This window comes from Heterocephalus glaber, unplaced genomic scaffold, assembly GCF_053883595.1.
Source record: "Heterocephalus glaber isolate CG9 unplaced genomic scaffold, H.glaber_assembly_v1.0 deba00000546, whole genome shotgun sequence".
In the NCBI taxonomy this organism is placed as follows: Eukaryota; Metazoa; Chordata; class Mammalia; order Rodentia; family Bathyergidae; genus Heterocephalus; species Heterocephalus glaber.
The window spans coordinates 6,589,961-6,614,992 of NW_028258147.1; the positions used below are offsets into that span (position 1 = coordinate 6,589,961).

At 38.5% G+C, this 25,032-nt stretch overlaps 1 protein-coding gene across 19 annotated transcripts in view; it reads right to left on the reverse strand.

Moving 5' to 3' along the window:
* The window catches only part of Nrf1 (nuclear respiratory factor 1), a 152,714-nt gene that overhangs the window by 102,882 nt on the left and 24,800 nt on the right, over window positions 1–25,032 (reverse strand). For 2 of the 19 annotated variants that reach the window (XM_087204544.1, XM_087204540.1), the window contains exon 1: window positions 23,981–25,021. The exons of 5 other annotated variants lie outside the window; for them this stretch is intronic. The gene's annotated coding sequence lies outside the window, so the exon portion shown is untranslated. Of the gene's footprint in view, window positions 1–9; window positions 3,738–22,480; window positions 25,022–25,032 lie in introns of those variants that run through there. 12 more of the 19 variants (XM_087204543.1, XM_087204538.1, XM_087204542.1 and 9 more) reach the window with 8 other exon arrangements.

The window sequence follows — 25,032 nt, forward strand, 5'->3', positions numbered from 1 at the left end:
CAAACTTACCTCTCCTGCCTCCCAATCAAGTACTTCACCTGACCTACCACAGGCCTCCCTCGGTCCTGGAACAGAATTTTTAATCATTATTTGCTTAAGCTCCCTAACAAATGTACTAGCCCACACTATCATCCAGCCAAAATTTGTATTTGAATGTATCTGGGTTATGAAATGACACGCACATTGAATTGAAGTGACTGTTCCAAGTGCACCTGCAGTTACCCTTCCCAGTTCCTTTACCACACCTCCTACTCCTCCCAGTCTCTCTCTCTCTCCCGCCCCCCCCTCCTTCTGTCTCTCCAGGGGATTAAACCCAGAGCCTTCACACTAACCTATATCCCCTGCCCTTTTTAAATTTTTTATTTTGAGACAGGTCTCATTAAGTTACTAAAAATAAACGTGATTCATAAAGTTTCCAAAGGAATCTTCTGTAAGCACGATGACATTCAACTTTTTTCATGTTGTTCTTCACAAATGTTAAATGTTTTCATTAAGTACCCATTCTCATTTTCAATGGATGGAAAGGGAATAAAATTGTTTAAATAAAAAAAGGGTGGAGGGACAAGAAGCTGGGTTTTTTGTTTTATTTTGTTTTTTAGGGAAAATGGAGAATTAGGCATACAATTTTTGTGTTTGTAATCATATACCAATTTATAAAAATTAGTTTTATTTGTTTTGTTTTTTGAAACAGGGTCTCGCTAAGCAATCTAGGCTGGCCTTGAACTCACAATGGAGCCCAGGCTGGCCTCCAATTTGTGGCAATCCTCCTGCCTCAGCCTCTAGAGTGCTGGGATAATAGGCATGTGCCACTACGCTGGCTAAAAATTATTTTTACATTGAATTTTAAAAGTATAAAAGTCCCTACAGATTATTATTCATTTGAGAAAAACATATAAAAATGGGAAGCAAGCCAGTCACTGGAAATCAAGTATATACACAAGAGTCCAGATCTAAAACCCCAAAACCTCAGTATTTATTATATTTTCCCCTAATTGTATACAATACATGGGCAGTGTACTCACTCTCTTATGAGTTTAAAACAAACACAGTGTTAACAAACATGCCCCTTCTCACACGGGAGCTGGGCATGAAGTCTGTGAGGCAACAGCAGCAGTGATTCATCAGCAGTAATAAGAGCAGCAAGCCTCATACTAACCACTTCTTGTTCACATCCTGTGTCTTACCCTCTCGATCCACTATGAATCTGAGAACACATACAGCATGGAAATAGCCAATACCAACTGAAGCTTTTTAAAAAATCAAATATTGATCCCTGGTACCAAAAAAAAAAAAAAATTCAAATATCGCCACCTGCTGTGCAAGCACAAGGACCCGAGTTCAATCCCTGGTACCCACCCCCCAAAATCAAATAATGATTGGACTAGGGATTTAGCTCAGTGGTTCCTTTGCCTGCCTCGAAAGCACAAGTACCTGAGTTTGATCCCTGCTACCAAAAAAACAATAAAAAATCAAATAAAGTAATGAAAGCATTTTATAATAGCAATGTGCTACAGAAGGCAGTACTTTGACTCACTGTGGAGCAAGCAAGAGAGGCAAAGAAGCAAACAACTGCTGCATCTGTCCATGCAACCACGCATCCAGCTCTGAAGTGCCAAGATCCTAAGGCATGGCCAAACGAAGCTCCAGGTCTGGTCAGAGAAAACCCACATAAACCAAAGCAGCAATACTGAAGCCTTCAGGCTGCACAGGACATTCAGACATATTTTGCCTAGTGGGCAGTAGTTGTTTGGACATTTCTTAAATGTGAATCGAATGCCAACACTGTAAAATCAAAAGATAGCAGGGCCAGGGATTTAGCTCAGTGGTTCCGCTGCCTGCCTTGCAAGCACAAGGACCTGAGTTCGATCCCTGGTACCGAAAAAAAAAAAAAAGAAAAGATAGCATAAAACTCCAGGTTTCTGGGGCCAGAAATTTAGCTCAGTGATTCTGCCACCTGCCTCAAAATCGCAAGATCCTGAGTTCGATCCCTGGTACCAAACCAAACCAAACCAAACAAAACAAAACAAAACACCTCCAGATTTCTGACCACTCTTAAGACAAAATAAAACAACCCCCCCCAAAAAAAAACCCCATAAGGATTGGGGATACCAGGAAGCAGTACCATGAAAAAAGCCCTACTTTAAGGACAGACTCCCTGGATTAGAAAAACAGTTCTGAGTTTTGAGGATGTGGCTCAGTGGTAGAGTGCTTGCCTAGTGTGCATGAGCCCTGGGTTTGATCCTCAGCATCACAAACAAACAAACAAACAAACCTGACATTTGCTAAGTTACATGTTCCTTAACCTCCCTGTGTACATCAGTTTCCCTGCTTACAAAATAGTGATAATGTATTGATGTCTTCCCTATAGTGTTTATGTATTAAATGAAATTAAGAAGTAAAGCACTCAGCACAATCCCCCTGTTAATGTTACCTGTCACTATTATCATGTCAGCCTGGCAACAACCAACTGGCAAGAGAGAGACCACAATGTGCTTGCTCCCCCATCAACTAACAAGTTTCCTTCAGGAAGTCCACTCTGGGCTGCCCCCCTCTCCCATTCTATTACGAACACCTGCCTGTCGGCCCACCATAAGAGGTTGCAAACTCTAAGACATTGGTGGCAAACCTATGGCACAAATGCAAGCAGAGCTGTTGGCACATGAGCCAAGTTGCCTAGCAGCTGAGCATCGGATAATGACTGTTTTTTTTTTCTGAACTAAAACCTCAGTATTCAGGTTTAACTGCAGTGTTGGCACTTTATAATAAATAAGTGGGTTTGGGGTTGCAGTTTGGTCACCCAGTCTCTAAAAGGTTCGCCATTACCACCCTAACAAAGACTTTGCACTGTAATCTATAAGTGCTGAGAAAGAATAGAGGTACTCAAAGTCATCAAATCAGTCAACAAATATTCTCCAAGGACTAGGTACTAGGCACAAACAGTGATGAGCAAAATTCCTAATCTTAAACTACTTACAATCTTTTGGGTTTTTTGGCAGTGCTGGGGGCAGATGCTAAATGCTCTATCACTGAGTTACACCTCCTGGCCAGAAACTTACATTCTAGTGGAAGGAGCCATAAAATTAAAGACATATAGGAACATATAGGAATGTCAGGAAGTGATGTGTTATGCAAAAGACAAAAGAAGGTAATGTGATTTTTTAGAAAGGATGAAGGACAGGAGGATTTGTTCTCTCATGAGGCACATTTTGATCTGCAACCTGAGTAAGAAAACAGCCATGGGAAGTGCATGGGAGAAATGCTTTCTAGGCAGAGGGAACCACCAGAGTGCAGCTTTAACACAGTGAAAAGGAGGAGGAAATAAAAGAGAAAATGGAAAAATGGTATACTGGAAGGTCTTTGCTGGCCTTGGAAAAAATTCATAGTGCTCAGGAGCAGCTATGGGAGGTGCTGTTGGGAGGCAGAACACACTGGTAACATTCCAAGCAGAAGAAGCAGGATGGCACACAACACAACCAAGCTCAGAGTCGACCAGAGGTTCAGCTGGGGGCCAAATGGATGGTGGAGCCTTATATTCTATGGATAGAGACCTGCAGTTCCTCTTACAGGTCAGTGGCACCTGGTCTTAGGAAGAGCTTTTCCTAACAACAATACAAAAAGAACACGCCAAAGTAAAAAGAAACTTGTAATACAAGTAAGGTTTCAAGATTACTTGTAACCTTACAAGATAGCTATCCTTATTCAGAAAGAAATGGGAAGAGTGTACTTAAAAATTAGTTTATTTGAAAACTAGTAAGCAGTACTCTTGAGAGACAGCACCACTCTTCTGCCTAAAATCAGCCATAGGTTACAAAACCCTCTGCAGTAACTGCAGGATCTAAGATAAAAGCACTGCTCCCAGCTGTGTGAAGAATGGCTTGGCGGGGACTGAGGCTAGAGGCAAACCATCAGGTGACTCAGTGGTCCATGAGGAAGCCAATGGGGGCCTGAACTAAGATCCAAAGTGTGTGTGTTGGGGCTGGGGATTTAGCTCAGTGGTTCCGCCGTCTGCCTCACAAGCGCAAGGACCTGAGTTGGATCCCTGGTACCAAAAAAAACCAAAGTATGTGTGAAATATTTAAGTGGTGAAAATCAAAAGGACTTAGTGAACAACCGCACGTGAACAGTGAGGAAAGGTAAGCTCAGGAGGACACCAAGCTTCTGGCTTGGGTTAGTGAGTGGTTCACTAACCAGATTAGAATGAGAAAGAAAAGTGTAGAGGTGCCAAGAAGACAGTGCTAACAGCTCTTTCCCTCAGTTGCTCAGATTCCCAGAGATCTGGAGGCTAGAGAGGGAAGTCTGTGATGCTGGGGTAAGGATAGGATCATCAACAAGGACTTGTTAATGAAAGCAGAGGGCACAAATAAAACTGACACACAATATAAAGTGGGGCAATAGGGCCAGGGATTTAGCTCAGTAGTTCTGCTGCCTGCCTCGCAAGTGCAGGGTCCTGAGTTTAATCCCTGGTACCAAAAAATAAATAAATAAAATGGGGCAATAAGAGAAGAAAACTGGGGAATGTGCAAAGGGACGGTGAAGACAATATGTCAGAAGGAAAAATGAGAACCAGGAGACAGTGTCATGGAAGCCAACAGAAAGGTGAGGTCAACAGTTCAAATGCAATGAAACAAGAAAAAAGAGTTGAAATAATGACTTGTCAACAGGTTCAATTATGGGGCTGGGGATTTAGCTCAGTGGTTCTACTACCTGCCTGGCAAGCACAAGGTCCTGAGTTCGATCCCCGATACCAAAAAAAGAGGTTCAATTATGTTCATTCATTCAACACATACACGACAGTCACTGCTAATGCAGTGAACAACAACTGTCCCTGACTTCTTCACTTTCACATCCTACAGATGGAGTTAAATAAATAAACACATACTACTTTAGGGTCAATAACTGCCAAAGACAAAAATAATGACACCAGATTAGGGAGACAGGAATTTGAGGGTAAGGAGGATACTCGTCAAAGCAAGCCTTTCTGACAAGCCCTCGGAGCTCGGGTCTGCAGGAGAAGGAAATGCAGGAAGAGGGGAGTGTTGTGAGTGACATGAACCACACATGTCCAGACACTTAGCCAAGAGTGTGCTTGGCGAGACAGAGGAACAGCAAATGGACCTTGTGCCTGCAGCCACTAAGCTCAGAGAAGAGTGGCAGAGGAGGTCACAGAAGTTAGCTACCCTGTGTCAGGCTTGGAGGTCCAAAAGCTCCTTCAGTTTTTGGATTTTACTCAGAACAAGATGGAAGTCATTAAAAGGTTTTGAGCAGGGAGAGATATGATCTGATCTTCTGACTTACTTCTTCAAAAGGTCACTTAGGATGGTGAAGGCAGACTGAGAGAGGTGAGAAGTGGAAGCAAAGAGACAAATTATAAACCTGAAAGATAAATGTGGTTTGAGACAGGGAGCAGCAGTGAAGGTGATGAGAAGTAGATAGATTTTGCATGCTTTGACAGTGAAACTGCCAAGATTTCCTGATGATTTGGACGAAAAGCAGGGTGAAAAGGAGTCCAGAATGACTAAATGGTGGGCATGGTGGTGCACACCTATAATCCCAACACTCTTAGGCAGGAGTATGCCATGAATTCAAGGCCAGCCTGGGCTACATAGCAAGACTCAGTCTCAAAACAAAACAAAAAATGACTAAAAGTTTTTGATCTAAGAAACTGAAGAATGGGAGTCATTTTCTAAGACAGGAATAAATGTCAGAGGAACAGCTGGGATGCCTACTAGATTTCTAAGTGGAAATGTGACTAAGACGAGCACTGGTAGCTTTTTAAAATTGCTTTTAAAGAAATTTTATTTTTGTTCCTTTTTTGAAGAATGTAATTAAAAATTTCACCTACATTTTTAGAAAGGATGAGGTCAACATTCATTATCTAGGATCATTAATTTCTTGACTAATCAGTTACAGAAATATCATTGTTACCTTTTTCTAACACAATAATACTAAGTAACTATTATGTATTGTGTCTATTTACCATTTCTGTCAAACATTTTTCCTTATTGATGTCAGACAGTAAACAAAAACAAGGTAATTATACATGTGAAACTTGCTCTCCAACTATGCTGGAAAGAATCAAGAATGTGGGGCAGGGATTTAGTTCAGTAGCACCACGCCTGCGTCGAGGCAGGGAGCAGGACCACTGAGCTAAATCCCCAGCCCCTACCATGCCTGCCTCAAAAGCACAAGGTTCTGAGTTTGATTCCTGGTACCAAAAAAAAAAAAAAAAAATCAAGAATGTGGTATGGTTGGCCGTGGTGGTGCATGCCTATAATTTCACTCTGGGAGACTGAGGCAGAAGAATCACACCTAGGCTGGACAATTTACTGATTTAGGGAGATTCTATCTCAAAATTTAAAAAGACATTTTTCTTTAAAGGTTGTGGATGTAGCTCAGTGTGAAGGATCTAGATTCAATATTTAGTACTAGGGAGGAGAGGGAGGGAATCTTCTTCTCTTCCTTCAAGACAGAGCTTGTAGTGGAAAGCAGAAAAATGTCAGAACTTGGAGTCTGTAGTGCCTGCTTTTGATTTCTAGTAGTATAGGCTTGGGAAAATTCATAAAATCTCTAGCAGTGTCTGTTTCTTATGTAAAACACAGAAACACAATACTACCGCCTTAGGGTAGTGATAGTAACACCACAACAACATTTACTGAGCCCTTACTATGTGTTAGGTACTTTTCCACATACAATCTCATGTAATCTTTGCAATTCTATGAGGTATTATTATTATCCTTACTGATATATGATGAAATGAGGCAAAGTGAGGTTAAATAATTCATTGTTCTAGAAAAAACAGAGTGACAGAAATAGAATTTTAAATACTGGCAATATAGGTAGTACTTCACAGTTTAAGATATTTTCACATTTTATTTTTAAAACATGGCATAGCCCAGTATTAGACTAAATAGTATGAAATTACCTTTTATACATCCAGAACATCAGCAATTTGATATGGTTCAACTTTGACTATTATGCTATAGTAATTTTTAAAAAATGAAATGTGGGGCTGGGGATTTAGCTCAGTGGTTCTGCCGCCTGCCTCACAAATGCAAGGACCCGAGTTCGATCTCCAGTACCAAAAAATTTTTAAAAATCAAAAAATGAAATGTGAAAATGTTTAACCATAAAGGACTGTGGAAGATATTACTTTGTGTAAAAATACATGGAACTATGCTAAGAGTTAGAGAAACAATTGTGAAACTGGCAGCAATATGAAGAGAAAAGATAATATGGAAATCCATTCAAATTACACATCAATCAGTAACCAATACTCAGTCAAAAAATTCATTGTTCAGCCAGCCTAGGTTTCCACCTACAGCTTGAGTATTTTTGAGGCTTAATCTTCTGAACAGTATGGAAACAATCTCAAGATGACATCATTTTCCCTACAGTGCTCATCACATCTGGTATAATATTTATATATCTTCTTTCTCACCCAACTAGCAAGTAAGCTTGTGAGAACAAGGATTTTTCCCTGTTTTATCCATTGCTTTATCTCCATCACCTAGAACTGTTTCAGGCTCACAATAACCACTTAAATTCATGAAATATATTTTAAAACAAAGATAAATAGGGTTGGGCATGGTGGTGCACGCCTGTGATCCCAGCACTCAGGAGGCTGAGCCAGGAGAATCACTATGAGTTGGACACCAGCCTGGGATACATAGTGAGTTCAAGGCCAGCCTCCTGTACTACATAGTGAGACCCTCTCTCAAAAAAAAAAAAAAAAAAGAAAAGAAAGAAAGATTAATAGTACCTAGTTATGTAAACAATAACAAAACAAAGATTTCTAAATAAAAGTGGTTCTTAGCCATAAACACTCTAAAAAATGTCAAGCATCTAAATTTGAGCTGTAGCCCTTCAAAAATTAAAATCTCCATATTTATTTACTTTATGAGTAATTCATTAAAATTTCTTGAATTGCAAAATTAAATTTAGGATAGCATATAATAAAAATCACAGGCACGGGGCCAGGGATTTGGCTTAGTGGTTCTGCCTCTTGCCTCGCAAGCGCAAAGACCTGAGTTCGATTCCTGGTACCAAAAAAAAAAAAAAAAAATCACAGGCACAGCAATAAGAAAGAAAAGTCATACTGGAATTCTAGACAAAGATAGGAAGTTAGTGGAAAATAAAAGCATACATTTCAAGACTGAAAAGAATGAAATTTTGAAAGTGTTTGAATATAAAAGTAAAACAGCTTCACCTAAAACTAAGAATAAAATATCCATTTTAGAATTTATTTAATCGATAAAAGATATCCCTAAACTTAAAAGGGTATATAGGTTTCTAATATGTTACCCTAGGTCTCTAAAGAAATCAGAATTGTCTATGTAACATTTACACTATATTCTCTCCAAAATATATGTGTGAAATATACATTACATGATTACTAAACATTGCATCTGATTTGAGTATTCTAAAAAATGTAGAGCACTGTGCAAGGGAGAGAAGATGATGATTTTCCTATAAGAATAAAAAATATTTTTCTAACATTTTCTCAATGTGATCTTTGATAAAATTCTCAAAAACAGAAGGGGAAAAAGAGGCTATCAAATGTAATTTGCCCATATACATTTATCAGCAGCCACTTGGTCCTGGCCACAATGGGCATCCTGCAGCTGGCTGTCAACCCACCAAAAGCTTCTCATCATCCACCTCCTAGTCTCTTAGGACTAAGCTTACTTGGGTCAAAACAAGTCAACTGCCTTTCTCACCAGCAGTCATATGCTGGATAAAAGTGTCAAGTATAATGCTCGCTGCCAAGATTTTGTCCTTAAGAAAAGATTTGTAACTATTAAAGAGGACGTTAAATTAGGGCTATTGCCTAAAAGAAAAAGATGTCTGCACCTGTAGCTTGACTGCTGTAATACTGCAGTGCTGGTGTGTAGTAAAAAACCAAAGGAAAGGGAAGCAACAAGAAAAACCAATATATATTACAACTGCACCAAGAGAAAACTACTGAAAAACACAATCAGTGTGCCAGTAGGAATGTAGAAACAAAGTCAGGGTCATGCTTTAGAACAGACTGTGTATTGTGCAAGACAGATTATTACCTCTGAGTGTAGTCCTGGCAAATCATTAGAGGAATACTGTAGAAGTTTTAAAGGATAAAGTGGACTTATGTGTATTGATTGGAAAATAGATTATAAAATCTCCTAGAATCAGTGTGGTCTCGTTTTTTTAAGTATGGATATGGGCAAAAAAATAATCTAGAATGATACACTGAAACTGTTAAGAATGGTTTTTGTCTGCGCAGAATGGAATTATGGATTATGAAGAGACTTTTCCTGTTTTATAGATATCCTTCTCCCTTTAAAATAGTAAGTATGTAACTGCTTTCATAATGGTGGCTATTGCCAGGTTTGGGAAAGAAATGGCAAATAGCATGACAAGCCCTTCTCTTCAGCCAGTGAAAAATCTGCTTCCAAACTCAGGGAATCACAGATACAAATTGAACATCAAAGCTGTCCACTGTCCTCTGGGGGCCTCTTTTTTTTCTTTTTCTTTAAAACACTATCTTCTCCTGTGGAACCTCAGAATACCACAGAGGAACGCTGGAGGAACAAGGACTGTGGGGAGCACTTGCCTTGTCTCCTCCTCACCCCTGCAGTACCTCTGTGGAGCCTTAGAAGGCCACAAAACACAAACAGAAACTAATTGATCCAAGTATTTCTGTCCAGTTGGAAAACTGAAGCCCAGAGATTAGCCTCTGGCTAAGGTCTTTGTCTTACTGACTAACCTTGGATAAGTTTAAATACTAGGCATTATAAACATGGTACCAGGGATCTGTGGAGCTTTTCATATGCATACAAAAGGTTTAGAGAAAACTGAAAGCACAGATGAATCAGCACCAAAATACCAAAAGAATACTGCATAATTAAAATTTATAATGTAAAAAACACAAAAAATTAATGTATAATTAAACACGAAGGGCCAAGGATGTAGTTCAGTGGCACTGCATCTGTCTGGCAAGTACAAGGTCCTGGAGTTTGATCCTAGGTACTGAAAAAAAAAAAAAAAGAAAGTAATGGCTGGAATCAACTGAATCAGTCACTGAGAAAAACAAGTTGAAGAAAAAGCGGTAGCAAAGAGTTGGTCTGTGACATGTTGATCAAGTAGACAGAAACCTAGATGGCTGTAATTCAAGCAATCAAGAGGCTAGGGCAAGAGGATTCCAAGTTCAGGCCAGCCTGGGCTACATATGGAGACCTTGTATCAAAAACAAAACAAACAAAGGTGGGAGATTTAGCTCAGTGGTTCCACCCACCGGCCTTGCAGGCACAAGGTCCGAGTTCCATCCCTGGTACAAAAAACAAAGCAAAACAAACAAACAAACAAAAAAACCTCAGATGCCTGGGATAGTGAAGTCAGCCCTTGGTCAGTAAAGTCAAATTCCATAAAAACTTGAATTACTTATTATAATAAGCAGTTTATAACAAGACAAATTTTAATAGAAATGATCATTCTGACTTTTGTTCTTTAAAAAAACCCACTGTAGGGCCAGGGATTTAGCTCAGTGGTTCCAGCACCTGCCTTGCAAGTGCAAGGTCCCGAGTTTGATCCCCAGTACAAAATAAATAAATAAATAACCCACTGTAGAAAAATATAGGCCAGGCGTGACGGTGCATGCCTATAATCCCAGCACTTGGGAGGCTGAGGCAGGACAAACGCCATAATTTGAAGCCATCCTGGGGTACACAGTGAGTTCTAGGCCATCTTGAACTACATAGCAAGACCCTATCTCAAAAAACAAAAATAGGACCGGGGATTTAGCTCAGTGGCACCATGCTTGCCTGATAAGCACAAGGTCCTGAGTTCAATCCTTGGTACTGAAAGAAAGAAAGAGAAAAGAAAAACAAGTAGGGAGGAATTCTGGTCAAATTTCATTTTTTTCTAATAGGACTATGAAGACAGAGCAGGCTGTCAGGAAGCAGTTCTTTACAAAGCCCAAACAACCACTGGGGGGCACTGGATATGTGGGTCTTGGATGCAGTCTGGCTCCAACTAGCATGCACAAAGGTGGTGGTGGGGGGGGAAGATTCCACCCCAGGAGACTCTGGACCCTGAGGGTACCAGTCGTATAACAGAGACTGCCTCGAGTCATCTGGATACTTACAGCAGATAAGATGGGATGCAGCCCTTGCCCTTCCCCTATCAGACAGAACAATCTATTGATACACAGTTCTGCTGCAGTTAGGAATAAGCACAAATGCACGCAAAACAGAATTACATAACAGTGTAAAAAATAGCTGTAAGTAAAAGTTTGATCTTCTCTGAGAACTGTACCAGTAGAAACTGAATCTTTTTTTGGTAACTTTTCCTAGAGAAAAATTAAAAAAAAAAACCTAAAAAAACCTCTGCTTTTAGTCTTAAAACATTTTCTATAGTTTCCCTATTGTCAACAAATGATAAAGGGAAGTAGGCTTTATTTATTTATTTATTTATTTATTTATTTTTGGTACTGGGGATCAAACTCGGGTCCTTCCACTTTTGAGGCAGGTGGCAGAACCACTAAGCTAAATCCCCAGCCCGAGAAATAGGCTTTATTAACATACTACTCCACTATTTCTATCTCTTAGAGGATTATATAGTGAAACTAATAATCCAACTATGTGTTACACTCATGCTGCAATCTCAACCATATCCACAATGACCAAGAGAAACTGGGACAGGACTTGAGTTTCCTCTTTGTCTTTAAATTTGTGCACTATTCTAACAAGTGTAGTCCTCTGATTGACTTCCCATCCCAAAGCAGAAGAAACAGTAAAGAGAGTATGAGCAATACGGAAGAAAGAAAAAAAAGATGAATAAAAGGTAAAGCAGGCAAGAATAATCAAAGTTCAACCTACTGCTATTATTTAAGTAAGGGAAAGCAGCCCTACAAACCTAATGTGTGTAAGGACATCATCTGACATACCTGAGGTATGTGATTTTTAAAAAGCATGAACAACCTAAAAATATCAGCTACTCTAGAAGGCAGTTGGGAAGTTTTTTACAAAACCAAATGTAATCCAGCAATTGCACTCCTTGGTATTTCCCTAAATGAGCTGAAAACTTATATGCACACGAAAACAAACACACAAATATTCAGAGCAGCTTTATTCATAATTGCTAAAACCTGGAAATAACCAATACAACTTTCAGTATATCAATGGGTAAACTACAGTACAGCCATACAGTGGAATACTCTCACTGAAAAGAAATTACCAAGTCATGAAAAGACATAAAAGAATCTTAAAGGCATATTACTAAGTGAAAGAAGCCAATTCAAAAAGCCTACATATATATATATGAATCAAACTGTATAATATTTGGAAAAGGCAAAACTGTGGAGGCAGTAGCAAGATCAGCAGTTGGCAGGGTTTTCGAGAAGAGAGGGAAGGAGGGAGCACAGGAGATTTTTTAGGGTAGTGAAACCATTCTGTATGATACCAGAGGATATATCTTTAAATATTTTTCAAAACCCACAGACAAGAAGGGTAGAATTCTTTTTTTGGGGGGGTGCCAGGGATCAAACTCAGGACCTTGCGCTTGCGAGGCAGGCAGCGGAACCACTGAAGAAGGATAGAATTCTAACAAAAACTATGGACTTTAGTTAATATTGGCTCATCAATTTTAACTTTACCACACTAAAGAAAGATGCTAATAAGAGAAACTTGGGGTGGAGGAATACATGCAAACTCTACTTTCCACTCAATTTTCTATAAACCTAAAGTTGCTCTAAAAAAAAAGTATTGCTGGGCATAGTGCCGCACACCTGTAATGCCAGCACTTTGGAGGCTGAGGCAGGAAGATTGTTGTGAGTTCAAGGTCAGCCTAAACTACAGAGCAAGACCCTGAAGAAAGAAAGAGAGAGAGAGAGAAAGAAAGACAGAAGGAAAGAAAGACAGATAGAAAGAAAGAGTCAAAAAAGTTTTTTTAAATGTTGCCATAAGAAATCATGACAAGGCTGGAGATTTAGCTCAGTGGTTCTGGCGCCCTCCGCGCAAGCACAAGGTCCCAAGTTCGATCCCCGGTACCAAAAAAAAAAAAAAAAGAAATCATGATAAAGGTGTGTACAGGGCTTTCAGTCACAGTAAAGAGCTCTTCTAGTCTAAATCATCATAGCCCATAGTTATATAATGTTGAATACTTTAATACCTATATAGTGTTATGGTTTACATATAATACAATTTGATATAAATATAAATAACATTTTAAAAGCACAGTTTATAGAGTTCATAACTATGCAATGCTGAACATGTCCGAACGTGAAGGATGAGTGCTGGTGGGAAGAGGCTAAGATCAGTAGGGTGCCTCAGCTCTACATAGTGTAGGTGAAGAGACAAGGCCGGCCCAGTACGTTCCCACTCCTTGCCACTGGTGCCTTGGACTCTGCCTTATGCTCCTGCTCCCTCCTCGCAGTGGCATGGTTTGCTGATAGAAAACTAACTAACAAGTGCTGAAACAAGTCCCAGTACAGGCCAGGAATCAGTGCTTTCCAGAGACATCAAGTCACTAAGAGGAAAAATTATAAGCAGTACATAGTATTCTGGTTTATACAGCACAGAAATATTCATTGTAGGCTTTTTTATTTTTTCCATTAAAAATGGTTAAAACCAAAATAGTACTTAATGTTTAAAGACATTAACTGTCTGATAAATGTTCCTAAAAAATCTCTTAATATAATTTAACATGCAAAAAACCCCCAAAAAACCCATGCTAAACAATATGCCCTAACCCTTACCAGATGCCACTTGTAGTGTTTCCATACTAAGAAATACACCATCAATATTTGGTAAAAACAGTAAATTCAGCAGGCATGGTAGTACATGCCTGTAATCCCAGCACTCAGGAGGTTGAGGCAGGAGGATTGCTGAGAGTCCGAGGCCAGCCTGAACTACCCACCTCCCTCCAAAAGAAAACCCAAAAACCAGTGAATTAAGTATGTGTATCTCATATGTAGTACTCATTTATTTTCTTTATTTTTTCAACTAAGACTCAACTAAAATGGGATTACAGTCTTCATGTGGATGTTTTGAAATTTTTGTAATTTTTAAAACAGGATCCTTTTTATATTAAAAGTTACCAAAAAATATAGACACATTAAGTGGGAAACAGAGAAGCAAAGGGAAATATGAAAATATTAACTCGTATTTCTGGATGACAAATTTTTACCATCTTCCTACTTTTAAGATTCTCTTGCTGGGGATTTAGCTCAGTGGTTTCGATGCCTGCTGCGGAAGCCCAAGGACTCGAGTTCAATCCCCGGCACCAAAAAAAAAAAAAAAAAGATTCTCTTACCATTTTAAAAAAAAACAAAAAACCTAGGGCCAGGGATTTAGCTCAGTGGCACTGCACCTGCCTCACAACTGGAAGGTCCTGAGTTCGATCCCCAGTATGGGGCCGGGGGTGGGGTGGGGGGCTTGGTACACGGGGGATACCAAATACCAGCGGGGGATGTAGCTCAGCGGTGCTGTGCCTGCCTGGCAAGTGCAAGGCCGTGAGTTTGACTTCCAGTACCGAAACAAACAAACCCAGACATATAACTTTCACATTCTCACTGTATGAAATATTACACAGCATTTAAAATTATTATACTATTACTACATGTATCAATAAATTTTAGTTTCTCATACAAAATTTAAAAACAATGTTTCTCTATGGATACATACACATAGAGGGAAGGATTCAGAGAAATAATAAATACAAGTTTAATATCACTTATTCCAATTGCTTGGGACCATAAATATTCTGGATTTAGATTTGGATATTGGAGTACTTTAGAGATATCTTATGTGTATACAAATATATCTCAGGAATCTACCATGAAATGCATTTGTTTCATATCACCTTATTGCCTGAAGAGAATTTTATACAGTATTTTTAGTATGCCCATATTTTCACTGTGATTTATCACATGAGGTCAGGTGTGAAATTTTTCACTTGTGCTGTCATGTTGGTATTCAAAAAAATTCAGATTTGGGGGCATTTCATATTTCAGAGTTTTAAATTAGGGACCTAACAAATTCAGAATAATGGTCACAGCAGGAAAAGAAGAGGACAAGGGTAAGAGAGGGGTGCCTGGTAAGCTTCTGCAGTAATATCAATGATATTTTCTAAGCTAGATAGTAGGTTCTATGGTATTTATTATGTTGTTCTATATCCTTCTTTATGCCTGAAATATTTCAAAAATTCTTAAAAGCAGCAATTACTGGAGTCATACCAAACTAGCAAGACCTAACCCTAATCTCGTCAAACTATTTACATAGGATATGGTATTGAAGAAGCCAGAGATGTATCTATCTTTTATAATGAGAAAATTCTTTGGAAAATTTAAAGCAGGGGTTCTGAAAAAAGGCATTCATATGTATATTTATAAGCATGAGAAATCTGTATGATACAAAGTATCTTGGCCCAGGGATTTAGCTCAGTGGTTCTGCGGCCTGCCTCTCAAGCATAAGGTCCTGAGTTTGATCCCCCGTCATGGTGGCACACGCCTATAATCCCAGCACTCTGGGAGGTTGAGGCAGGAGGAGTAAGAGTTCAAGGATCTCCTGGGCTGTTACATTGCAAAATTTTGTCTCAAAAAAAATCTAAAAACAAAACAAAATATGTGTATCAAGTATTCCAACCTGTGGCTTATACATGGAGCTCAAAGTTAATCTGTCCAGTAAATTTAACATATAATTTTGACTATGACCTTATTATACATTTCCACTTACAACAGAATTTTTACTCTGGTCAGTTTAAATGGTATGTAATCTTTTAAGGATGTTATAAAAATATGATTAATTTCTGACTAATATTTTCCAGGTTGGTGATTTCAAATGGTTTCTAGCCTGGATGTGGTCGCTAGAACAAGAAGCAGTGGCGCTTCTCACATAGAGAACAAAACTCTGGTACCCAGTGTTTCTTCTTGCAGTGTTTACTAGAGTATAATGACCAAAGTCCAGGTAATCCTTGTCCTACTCAACTTTACCACTGCATTGTGATCCAAATCAATGAGCTCCAAGGACAAAAGGTAAAGAGGTCTGAAAAAGTCTCCTTAGAAACTTTCAACATGAAATAAAAAATATAAGGTTTTGTTAGAAATGCCTTAATGCAGGTCCCTGATGACCTGTTTGTTTGTTTGTTCAGACAGGATCTTGCTATATAATTCAGGCTGGCCTTGAGCTCACTATGTAGCCCACGCTGGCCTCAAATTCACAGTAACCCTCCTCCCTCAGCCCTGAGTGCCGGGATCACAGGTGTGCGGCACCATGCCCAGCTCTTATGACCTTTTTTGAGATAAAAGTTTTTATTTATTTATTTATTTATTTTTTATATCTTATTTTGGTACCAGGGATCGAACTCTCTGGACCTTGCACTTGGGCGGCAGGCAGCGGAACCACTGAGCTAAATCCCCAGCCCCAAAGTTTTTATTTTTTAATAGTATATGTTTGTAATACACAGTGATTATACTCAGCTTGGTTGTTTGATACATATACATATCACACCTTGATTACTTTTACTCCCCTGCGCCCCTTCCCCAGATGCCCTTCCCATCTCTACAGAGACTATTTCCCTATTTCTTAACATGGCTCTTTTATTTTGCTCTTTTAATTTTTTATATTTTGGATCTCTAAGAAAAACCATGTGATTCTTAACCTTTTGTGACTGACTTAGTTCACTTAATATTATGGTCTTAAAAGCCATCCATTTTCCTACAGCAGAACAAACATTTTTAATAAGCAGAGATGGGGATGGTTACACCTAGATGCTTTAGATATAGTACTATTCCTTCCCATTTCCACCTTCAGTTTTACTCTCCTAACCAAAAATAGACTGTAACAAACAAATTACCTGAAAACAAAATAAGGAGGATTATGTAACACTTAAAGGACTTTGGGATTATCAACATGTAGTGAGGTGAATGGAGAGTTCCTCCCTAAAAGGAGAACAGACTGGCATGCTCTATTCCCTCTCTATTCCTTGCAAAAAAAAGGGAAAGAAAAGAAGAAAGGAAGTGTGTCCTTAACTATATGAGATTGTTTCAGAGGACAAATTTCGTTGAATAAGAAAATTACTTAAAACTCCTACTGCCAGGTGTGGTGGCACACACCCGTGATATCCCAGCACTCAGGAGGCTGATTCAGGAAGACTGCCACAAGTTCTAGGCCAGCCTGGCCTACATAATAAGTTCAAAGCCACCTGAACTACTTACTAAGATCCTGTCCTCTCTCACACAAAAAAGAAACAAAACAAACAAAAAAACAAAAAACAAAAACAAACTTCTACCAAGATCTAAAAAAAAAAAAAAATTTTTTTTTGGTTACCAGGGATCAAACTCAGGACCTTGCACTTGCGAGGCAGGCAGAGGTAAAAAAAAAATTTTTTTTGTTTTTGGTACCGGGGATTGAACTTGGGTCCTTGAGCTTTCAAGGCAGGCGGTGGAACCACTGAGCTAAATCCCTGGCCCATATTTTTTTTTTTAAGTGAAAAATAAAACTACCTACACGAAGACTGTTCTACAGCTTGTATGAAAACAAGATTTTTATTCATTATTCTTAAAAATGCCACAAATTACTACATTAGGAATGTCTCAGAGGAATTTTACTCTAAGAAAAATTATTTACTTTTAGTAAAAATTATTTTTTAAAGAATGTCAGTGTTATGTTCCTGGTTATCACATGGTTTTAATTTATCATTAAATTAATTTATCATTAATTTATCAAGTCAGAAAGTTATAGTGTGCTGTGGCAAAAGCTTCCCTGAACCATCTTCCAAATAACAGAAAAGGAGGAGGAAGAAGATGAGGAGGAGGAAGAGAAGAGAATGGAGGTCACTGCCCAATCTATGATTAGAAATCAAAATGCCTTTCTTAACTCAATATGGAAAATGAAAATGATTTGTTCACATTACACCTGTAGTCCTTTTTGAAAAGACTTTCCTAGATCAAGCATAGCAGTGGCCTACTGAAATTTAAACTGACATTTGCTTTTCAGGTTAGATTCTTCCTACTTGAGGATCAGCTCTTAGACCATCAGAAATGTAAAGACAAAAAGCACAGGATTCATTAATAGAAACACAGCAAGGCTCAGTGTTAGCCTTGTAGGTACTATCACCTCATATTTAGTTCTTTTTTTCATCACAAGATACATCATCTACATTATATTTGTTCATTCTTTTCTCACAGTGTCTGTGGAAAAGCTGCCTGATCAAGACTGCCTGGGTGAGTGTGAGATTGCCTACATAATTTTACTCACCAACTTTTATCCTATTTAAATGTCAGTATATCGTATTCATTAAATAAATACATTGTAAGCACCATCACTCTGTAAAGTTCTGGATCAGGAACTGAAGAAGAATTATCAGCAGCAGTCCTTAAAGTGAACCATGGGAAGCTGGGGGTTTCTCAGACTTTCAAGGGATCAGTGAGGCTGAGGCTACGTTGACAATAACTTAGAAACTATCTGCCTTTTTTCGACTGTGTTTACATTTATACTTAGGATGCAAAAGCAATTGAAGTAAAACTACTAATGGTACAATTTAAGGTAACAGCATTACACTGCACTAGCAACCATTATATTCTTCACCATCATGTGCTCCCATTAAAAAAGCCAGCAGGGGACAGCCTAGTTTATTTAAGAATGTGTTTGCTGGGCCAGGGATTTAGCTCAGTGATGCCACACCTGCCATGCAAGTGCAAGGTTCTGAGTTCAATCCCCACCCGCTACAAAAAAATAAAAGAAAGAAAAAGAAATTATGCACAAAGCTTTCTGTCACACTGGGAAATATGATGGTGATGGCAAAAGCCTACCCACCAAGCTCTGAGTCAAGCTAAATTAGCCACTTCTTTTCACAAGGAATATCATTTTTACTTGAAAGAATGACTGACAAACTATATGGTTATTCAGACTTGAGTATTTGACAGACATGTTCTCAAAACTGGGCATGATGGTGCACACCTGTAGGCCCAGCACTCAGGATGCTGAAGCAGGAAGATTGCCACAAGTTCAAGGCCAGCCTGGGCTACATAATGAGTTCAAGACCAGCCTGAACTACAGCATAAGGCCCTATCTTTAAAAAAAAAAAAAAAAAAAAAGTACATGTCAAAGCAATAAATTTTAACACAATAGAATACTGTTACGGTTCATATTCCATATTACAACCCACCTTTAAGAAACTACTGCTGCTGGGTTTTGATTTAATATCAAGGACTAATAGGCACAATTATCTAAAAGCTCTTAAAATACTCTTTTCTTCCAACTACATTTTTAGTATGAGACCAGATCTTCCTCTTAGACTTTAACCAAATCAACATTCTGCAGCAGGTTCAGTACAATAACACAGAAAAGAATCCAGCTATCTCCTCTCAAGCCAGGCATTAGAGATTTGCAAAAACTGTAAAACAGCAGAGCACTGTGCAGCACACTTGTAATGCCAGCTGCTGGGAAGACTGAGGTAGGAGGATCACCAGTTCAAGGACAGCCTGAGCAATTTAAAGAGACTTTGTCCCAAAATAATAATTAAGACCAGGCATGGTGGCACACGTCTGTAATCTCAGCACTCAAAGGGAGGCTGAGGCCAGAGGATCACTGTGAGTTTGAGGCCAGCCTAGGATACATAGTGAGTTCAGGGCCAGCCTGAACTACAAAGGGAGAGACCTGCCTCAAAAAAACCCAATCAATCAATCAATCAATCAATCAATCAATAAGAAAGAGCTCAAGGAATAGCTCGGTGGTAGAGAGCTTGCCTAGTGTATGTATGAGGCCCTGGGATTAATCTTCAGTACCACCAAAAGAAAAAGAAAAATCCAACAATAAGTGACACCAGTATTCTGTGGAAATCAGTGTGGCGATTCTCAAAAAACTAAAACTAGAGGTTCCATTTGACCCAGCTATACCTCTTCTTGATGTCTTACCGAAAGAATTTAAAACATCATACCACAGCAATATATGCACACCCATGTCTATAGCAGCACAATTTGTAATAGCTAAATCTTGGAAACAGCCCAAATGGCCATTAACTGACAAGTGGATAAAGAAGATGTGTTTTTTTATACAATGAAGTACTTGTGCTTGCTTCGGCAGTACATATACAATGAAGTACTAGTCTGCCATAAAGAAGGATGAGCCTCAGACATTTATAGGAAAATGGATGGACCTTGAGTTTCATTTGATTAAGTGAAATAAACTGGACACACATGTTAAAATATCACATTGTTTCTCTGGTATGAGAAACTGAATGTGAAAATAAGGACTGAGATGTATAATGGATGTTTGGAAATGGGAAGAAAGTGTTCAAATGGGAAGGGGAACAAGAGAGGTTGGAGGGAGAAAGGGACAAGAAAAAAAGTGAAAATAGAAGGAAAAATGGAAACAAAGCTTTTGAACATAGGGAGGGGAGGGGGATTGAGGGAGAATGAGATAAAATAAAATAAAATTTACTTAAAAAAATAATACCACCAGTCTTCCCAAAATTAGGTTTGGGGAAAATAGTTATTTTAATAGAAATATCTTTGTTTTTAATTATTGTTATTTATAATGAATAAACTTTTAAATTTCTCAGTTTTGATATTAATATTGTAAATATCAAAAGTTGTAACTCTAACCCTGCTGGTGTGGTGGCACACACCTGTAGTCCCAGTACTCTGAGAGGCTGAGGCAAGAGGATTACAAGTTTGAGCCCAACCTGGGTGTCTGAGTCACTTTCTTGTCTTTGGGACAAAATACCCAACACCCACAACTTAAAGGAGGAAAAGTTTATTTTGGCTCACTGTTTCAGACCATAGTTGGCTGGCTCCAAGGCAGAAACAGGATGGCAGAGGGGGCGTAAAAGAGGAAAAGATGCTCACTCAGTAAGCCAGGAAGCACAGAGAGAAGGCAGAAGCTAGGAGATTTACCCTTCTAGGTCACACACCCAGTGAGTGATCCATCTCTTCCAACCTCTTCCAACCTGGCTCTATCTCCATAGCACATTGAGCTATGAACATTCATCAGTGGATAAATCCACTGATGAGTATAATTCTCCCATGATCCAATCACATTCCACACAAATTTTGGGAGTCATTTTAGATCTAAACCATAACATTTTACCCATGACCCCCCCAAAGACTTCATGCCCATCTGTTGTGGCTTTGTCTAGATGTCCCCTCAAAGCCTCATGCAGTCTTTTTCCAAGGTAGCTAATCTAGAGTGTGTGATGGTAGGATTAAGGGTGGATGATTACTAAACCACTAGCCCTGAGTGATTAGTTTGGCACCGCCCCAATCCTGGTAGTCTGAATAAGATAAAAGGAGCAGAAAGACACTGTGCATGCCATGTTATTTCTCCTCTGCAATGCCTGTTTGCCATCCCTGCCTTGGACCTAGGCAATTATGGACTGAAACTTCTACAAACTGTAAACCAAATAAACCTTTTCCCCTTTAACTTTGGGTGTTGGGTATTTTGTCTTAGCAAAGAGAGAAAAGTAACTAACACATCATCTCATTATGCAAAATGCATTTAGCACATCATGCTCTTTGAAGTCCTCAATTTTTTAAATAGAAGGTTTCTGAGAAGAACCACTGGTTTATAGAATAACAACTACAAATAATAACCCACGGTAGAATGTGATGAATGCCAAAGCCCTTCTATTTTTGGACAGTCCAGGTCTTCCTAAATTGGACCAGTACTACCTGAAATTATTTTATCTCACTATCAATACAATCAAAACAAGTAATTCACTAGCAAGCATGAAAAGGGGCTGAGCAGTACCAAGATAATGTGTTAAACCAATTTGAACTGATAGGTTTTTTCTTTACTCCTTTTCTAAGTAAGTGACCTGAATTAAGATAGGTTTTGTTTCTCTGGTATAAACTGAATCACCCTTTAAGGAAAATTCTTTCACAAATGACAAAATCATCATATACAATTCTCTTGAGAATGCATCCCACACAATCAAATTAGTAACGAAAACCTACAGAATGTGGTTCCCTGTCTTTCAACAATAGGGCAAAAAACTTTAAATCCTACACTGGTCTTAAGGATTAGGATACAAAATGTCTTTTTTTTTTAAAGTACTTTATGCATATATGTTACCATATCATTTGTGAAACTGGGGGAGAGAAACTCATTTTGCACTGTATTCCTTTTTATACTGTTTGACTTTTTAACAATGTGTATGCAATACCTATTCAAAATTAGATTTTTTTTTTTTTGGTACCAGGGACTGAACTCAGGACTTTGTGCTTTTGAGGAAGGCGGTGGCACCACTAGGCTACCCCAGCCTTCAAAATTAGATATTTTAAAAGATACTATTTCCAGGGCATGGGAATTTAGCTCACTGGTTCTGGCACCTGCCTCGAAAGCACAAGGTCCCAAGTTCGATCCCCGGTACCAAAAAAACAAAAAAAAGATACAATTTCCACACTACTCATTTCTCTAGTATTCTGTCTCATTCCAAAAAATATGAGTAGATACATAAATCATTGGATGCACATTTATCACATTAGCAATGGACACACGTCTTATACCTGATAGAAACGTCAAGAGAAAGCTGTCCATCAGCCTGGAAGTGATCAGCCATTGATTAGTGATACCATCTATCTGCCCAACATAGCTGATAGTTACTCCTTCACTGGTAGTTCTTTTCCTTTTTATATTTATCACAGCATTTGCTTTAAGAAATATTCTCTGAAGCAAAACAATAGGTAAGTTTCCTTAAACCACACAGCAACACTAAATTCAGCATGTTTTAACTTAGCCACCAGGTACTATGTCTTAATAATGTAACACTTGTAACCTGTGTCAAAGTGCACTCCTATCTAAATACATAACAACACAATATACAGTCTGGCAAAAAAGTGTATACGCACTTCAGCAGTTCCCTACTAATAAATGTCTGGAAGCTAATGATCACCACTGTGAGTACCTCTTGTAATTGTAGAGGCCAAAGGTAACTTGTATTAATCTCATGATATCTCAATAAATTTAGTATTAAAATATTAATATAGTGCTCGCTTCGGCAGCACATATACTAAAATATTAATATGTTTCTCTTTTCCTGATATATACATTCTTTGGCACTCTGTAGTCCTAATCATCTATGAAAGATTTGGGGATTTTAAGCAATTCTAAGCTTGCTGAGCTGATTTTATGATATAGTTACAGATAATCCTAAATTTAAACTTGGGCTACATCATAGTTGGCTAACTGGTGTCTAGAACAGAGAAAAATCCAAGATATTGTAGAATTTACTACATAATTTATTATACTACTCCTATGACTTATGATAGGTTCTAGGCCACACATGCTAACCAGGGATGCTGACACAGTACAAAACTGTGCTATCAGGGTAGTTTGATATGACTAAAGCAACACTTGATGAAGTAGCTACCATGTGTTAAGAATTTCACATGAATTTTCTTTATATCTTCACAAATCAATGATAAAGGCATTATTATCTATGTCTTAAAATTGGGGCTCAGAAAGGTTAGGTAACATGCCTATGGCTGCAGAACTAGTAGGGGTCAGTATCAGGATTTAATCCCAGAGCAAGCAGTGGGTTGAAAGGTTGTGTGATGGTTAATCTTGATCATCAATTAGACTGGACTGAGAGATGCCTAGATTAGTAAAGTACATTTCTAGAATCTAGGACACAGGAGCATGACCTTGGGAAATATTTGCTTCCAGGCCCCTTCCTCTATGGCTCTTCCCTCACTCTCTCCCTTCTGGCCACCATGAGGTTAGTAGCTTTCTTCTGCATGCTCCTTCCATGATGTTTCTGCTTCAGAGCCAGCCAATCATAGATTGAAACCTCTGAAATTGTGAATGACAATAAACCCTTCCTCTCTTAAGTTGTATGTGTCAGGTATTTTGTCCTAGCAACAAAAAGCTAACTAATAATAATAATAAAGGTAGCTACCAAAAAAGATATGTTCATGTCCTAATCACTGGAATTTGTGAATGTTATCTTATTTGGGAAAAAGGTCTTTGAAGACATAACTAAATTAAGGATCTTGAGAAAATATTACCTTGAATTATGTGGGTGTGTCCTAAATCCAATGACAAGTATCCATATAAGAATGACCCAAATGGAGATTAAACAGTAGACAATATGACCATGGAGGTAGACACTGGAGTGATGTGGCCACAAGTCAAAGAATGCTACCAAAAGCTGGAAGAGGCAAAGAACAGATTCTCCTCTAGAGCCCTGCAGACACCTTGATTCTGGATATCTGGTCTCTAACTCTGCAAGACAATAAATTTATTTTGTTTTAAATCAGTAAGTTTGTGGTAATCTGTTACCACAGTTCTAGAAAACTAATATAGCCCCCAAACTTAATCTTCCCAGCACACCCTCTCCAAAAAGACTGAAGGATATAAGGATATTTAAAATAGAGAACACTCAGAAGACTTTATAATGAAAATGGAAATTACGCTGGCTTTGGAAAGCACTGGATCAGTAGATAAAAGTTTAAAGGAGAAATTTCAGTGGAAATGAAACTTTCTAACCACCTAAATGTCTTAAAAACTAACCAAACTTTTGAAAGCTAGATAAGTTAGCTATTACTAAATGTGTTCAAGGACAGACTAATGACTTTAACTTCAGGGGATACCTCCCCCGGTACCAAAAAAAGAAAAAAAAAAAAAGGGAGACTAAATAAAACTTTCCAAAATTATCCTTAAGCAGAAACCCCAAGAATCTGTAAGATTTTTCCAGACAGACAGGGAAGAAAAAGCTTTCTAGACAGAAGGAAACACAACAAGAAGTCGTATGGTTAGGCAAACATGATTGGTACAAAATGAGTTTTTAAAAAAATCAATATGGTCACATTAAGGTTCTGTGTCTTCATCCTAAATTCAATAAGAACACAATCAGACTTGTGTATTTAGAAAAGATCAATTCATCTTGGCTGTGCTGAGAAAGGACTAGTGCTGGGCTAGCATGGATGCAAGTGGATTATTACAAGGCATTGCAACAGTCCAGGAATCAAAAGCAACTCAGACAAAAGTCTTACTAGTACAAAAGAAGGACAGATGAGGCTTATTTAGAAGGTTAAATAGGAATTAAAGATATAGAAAG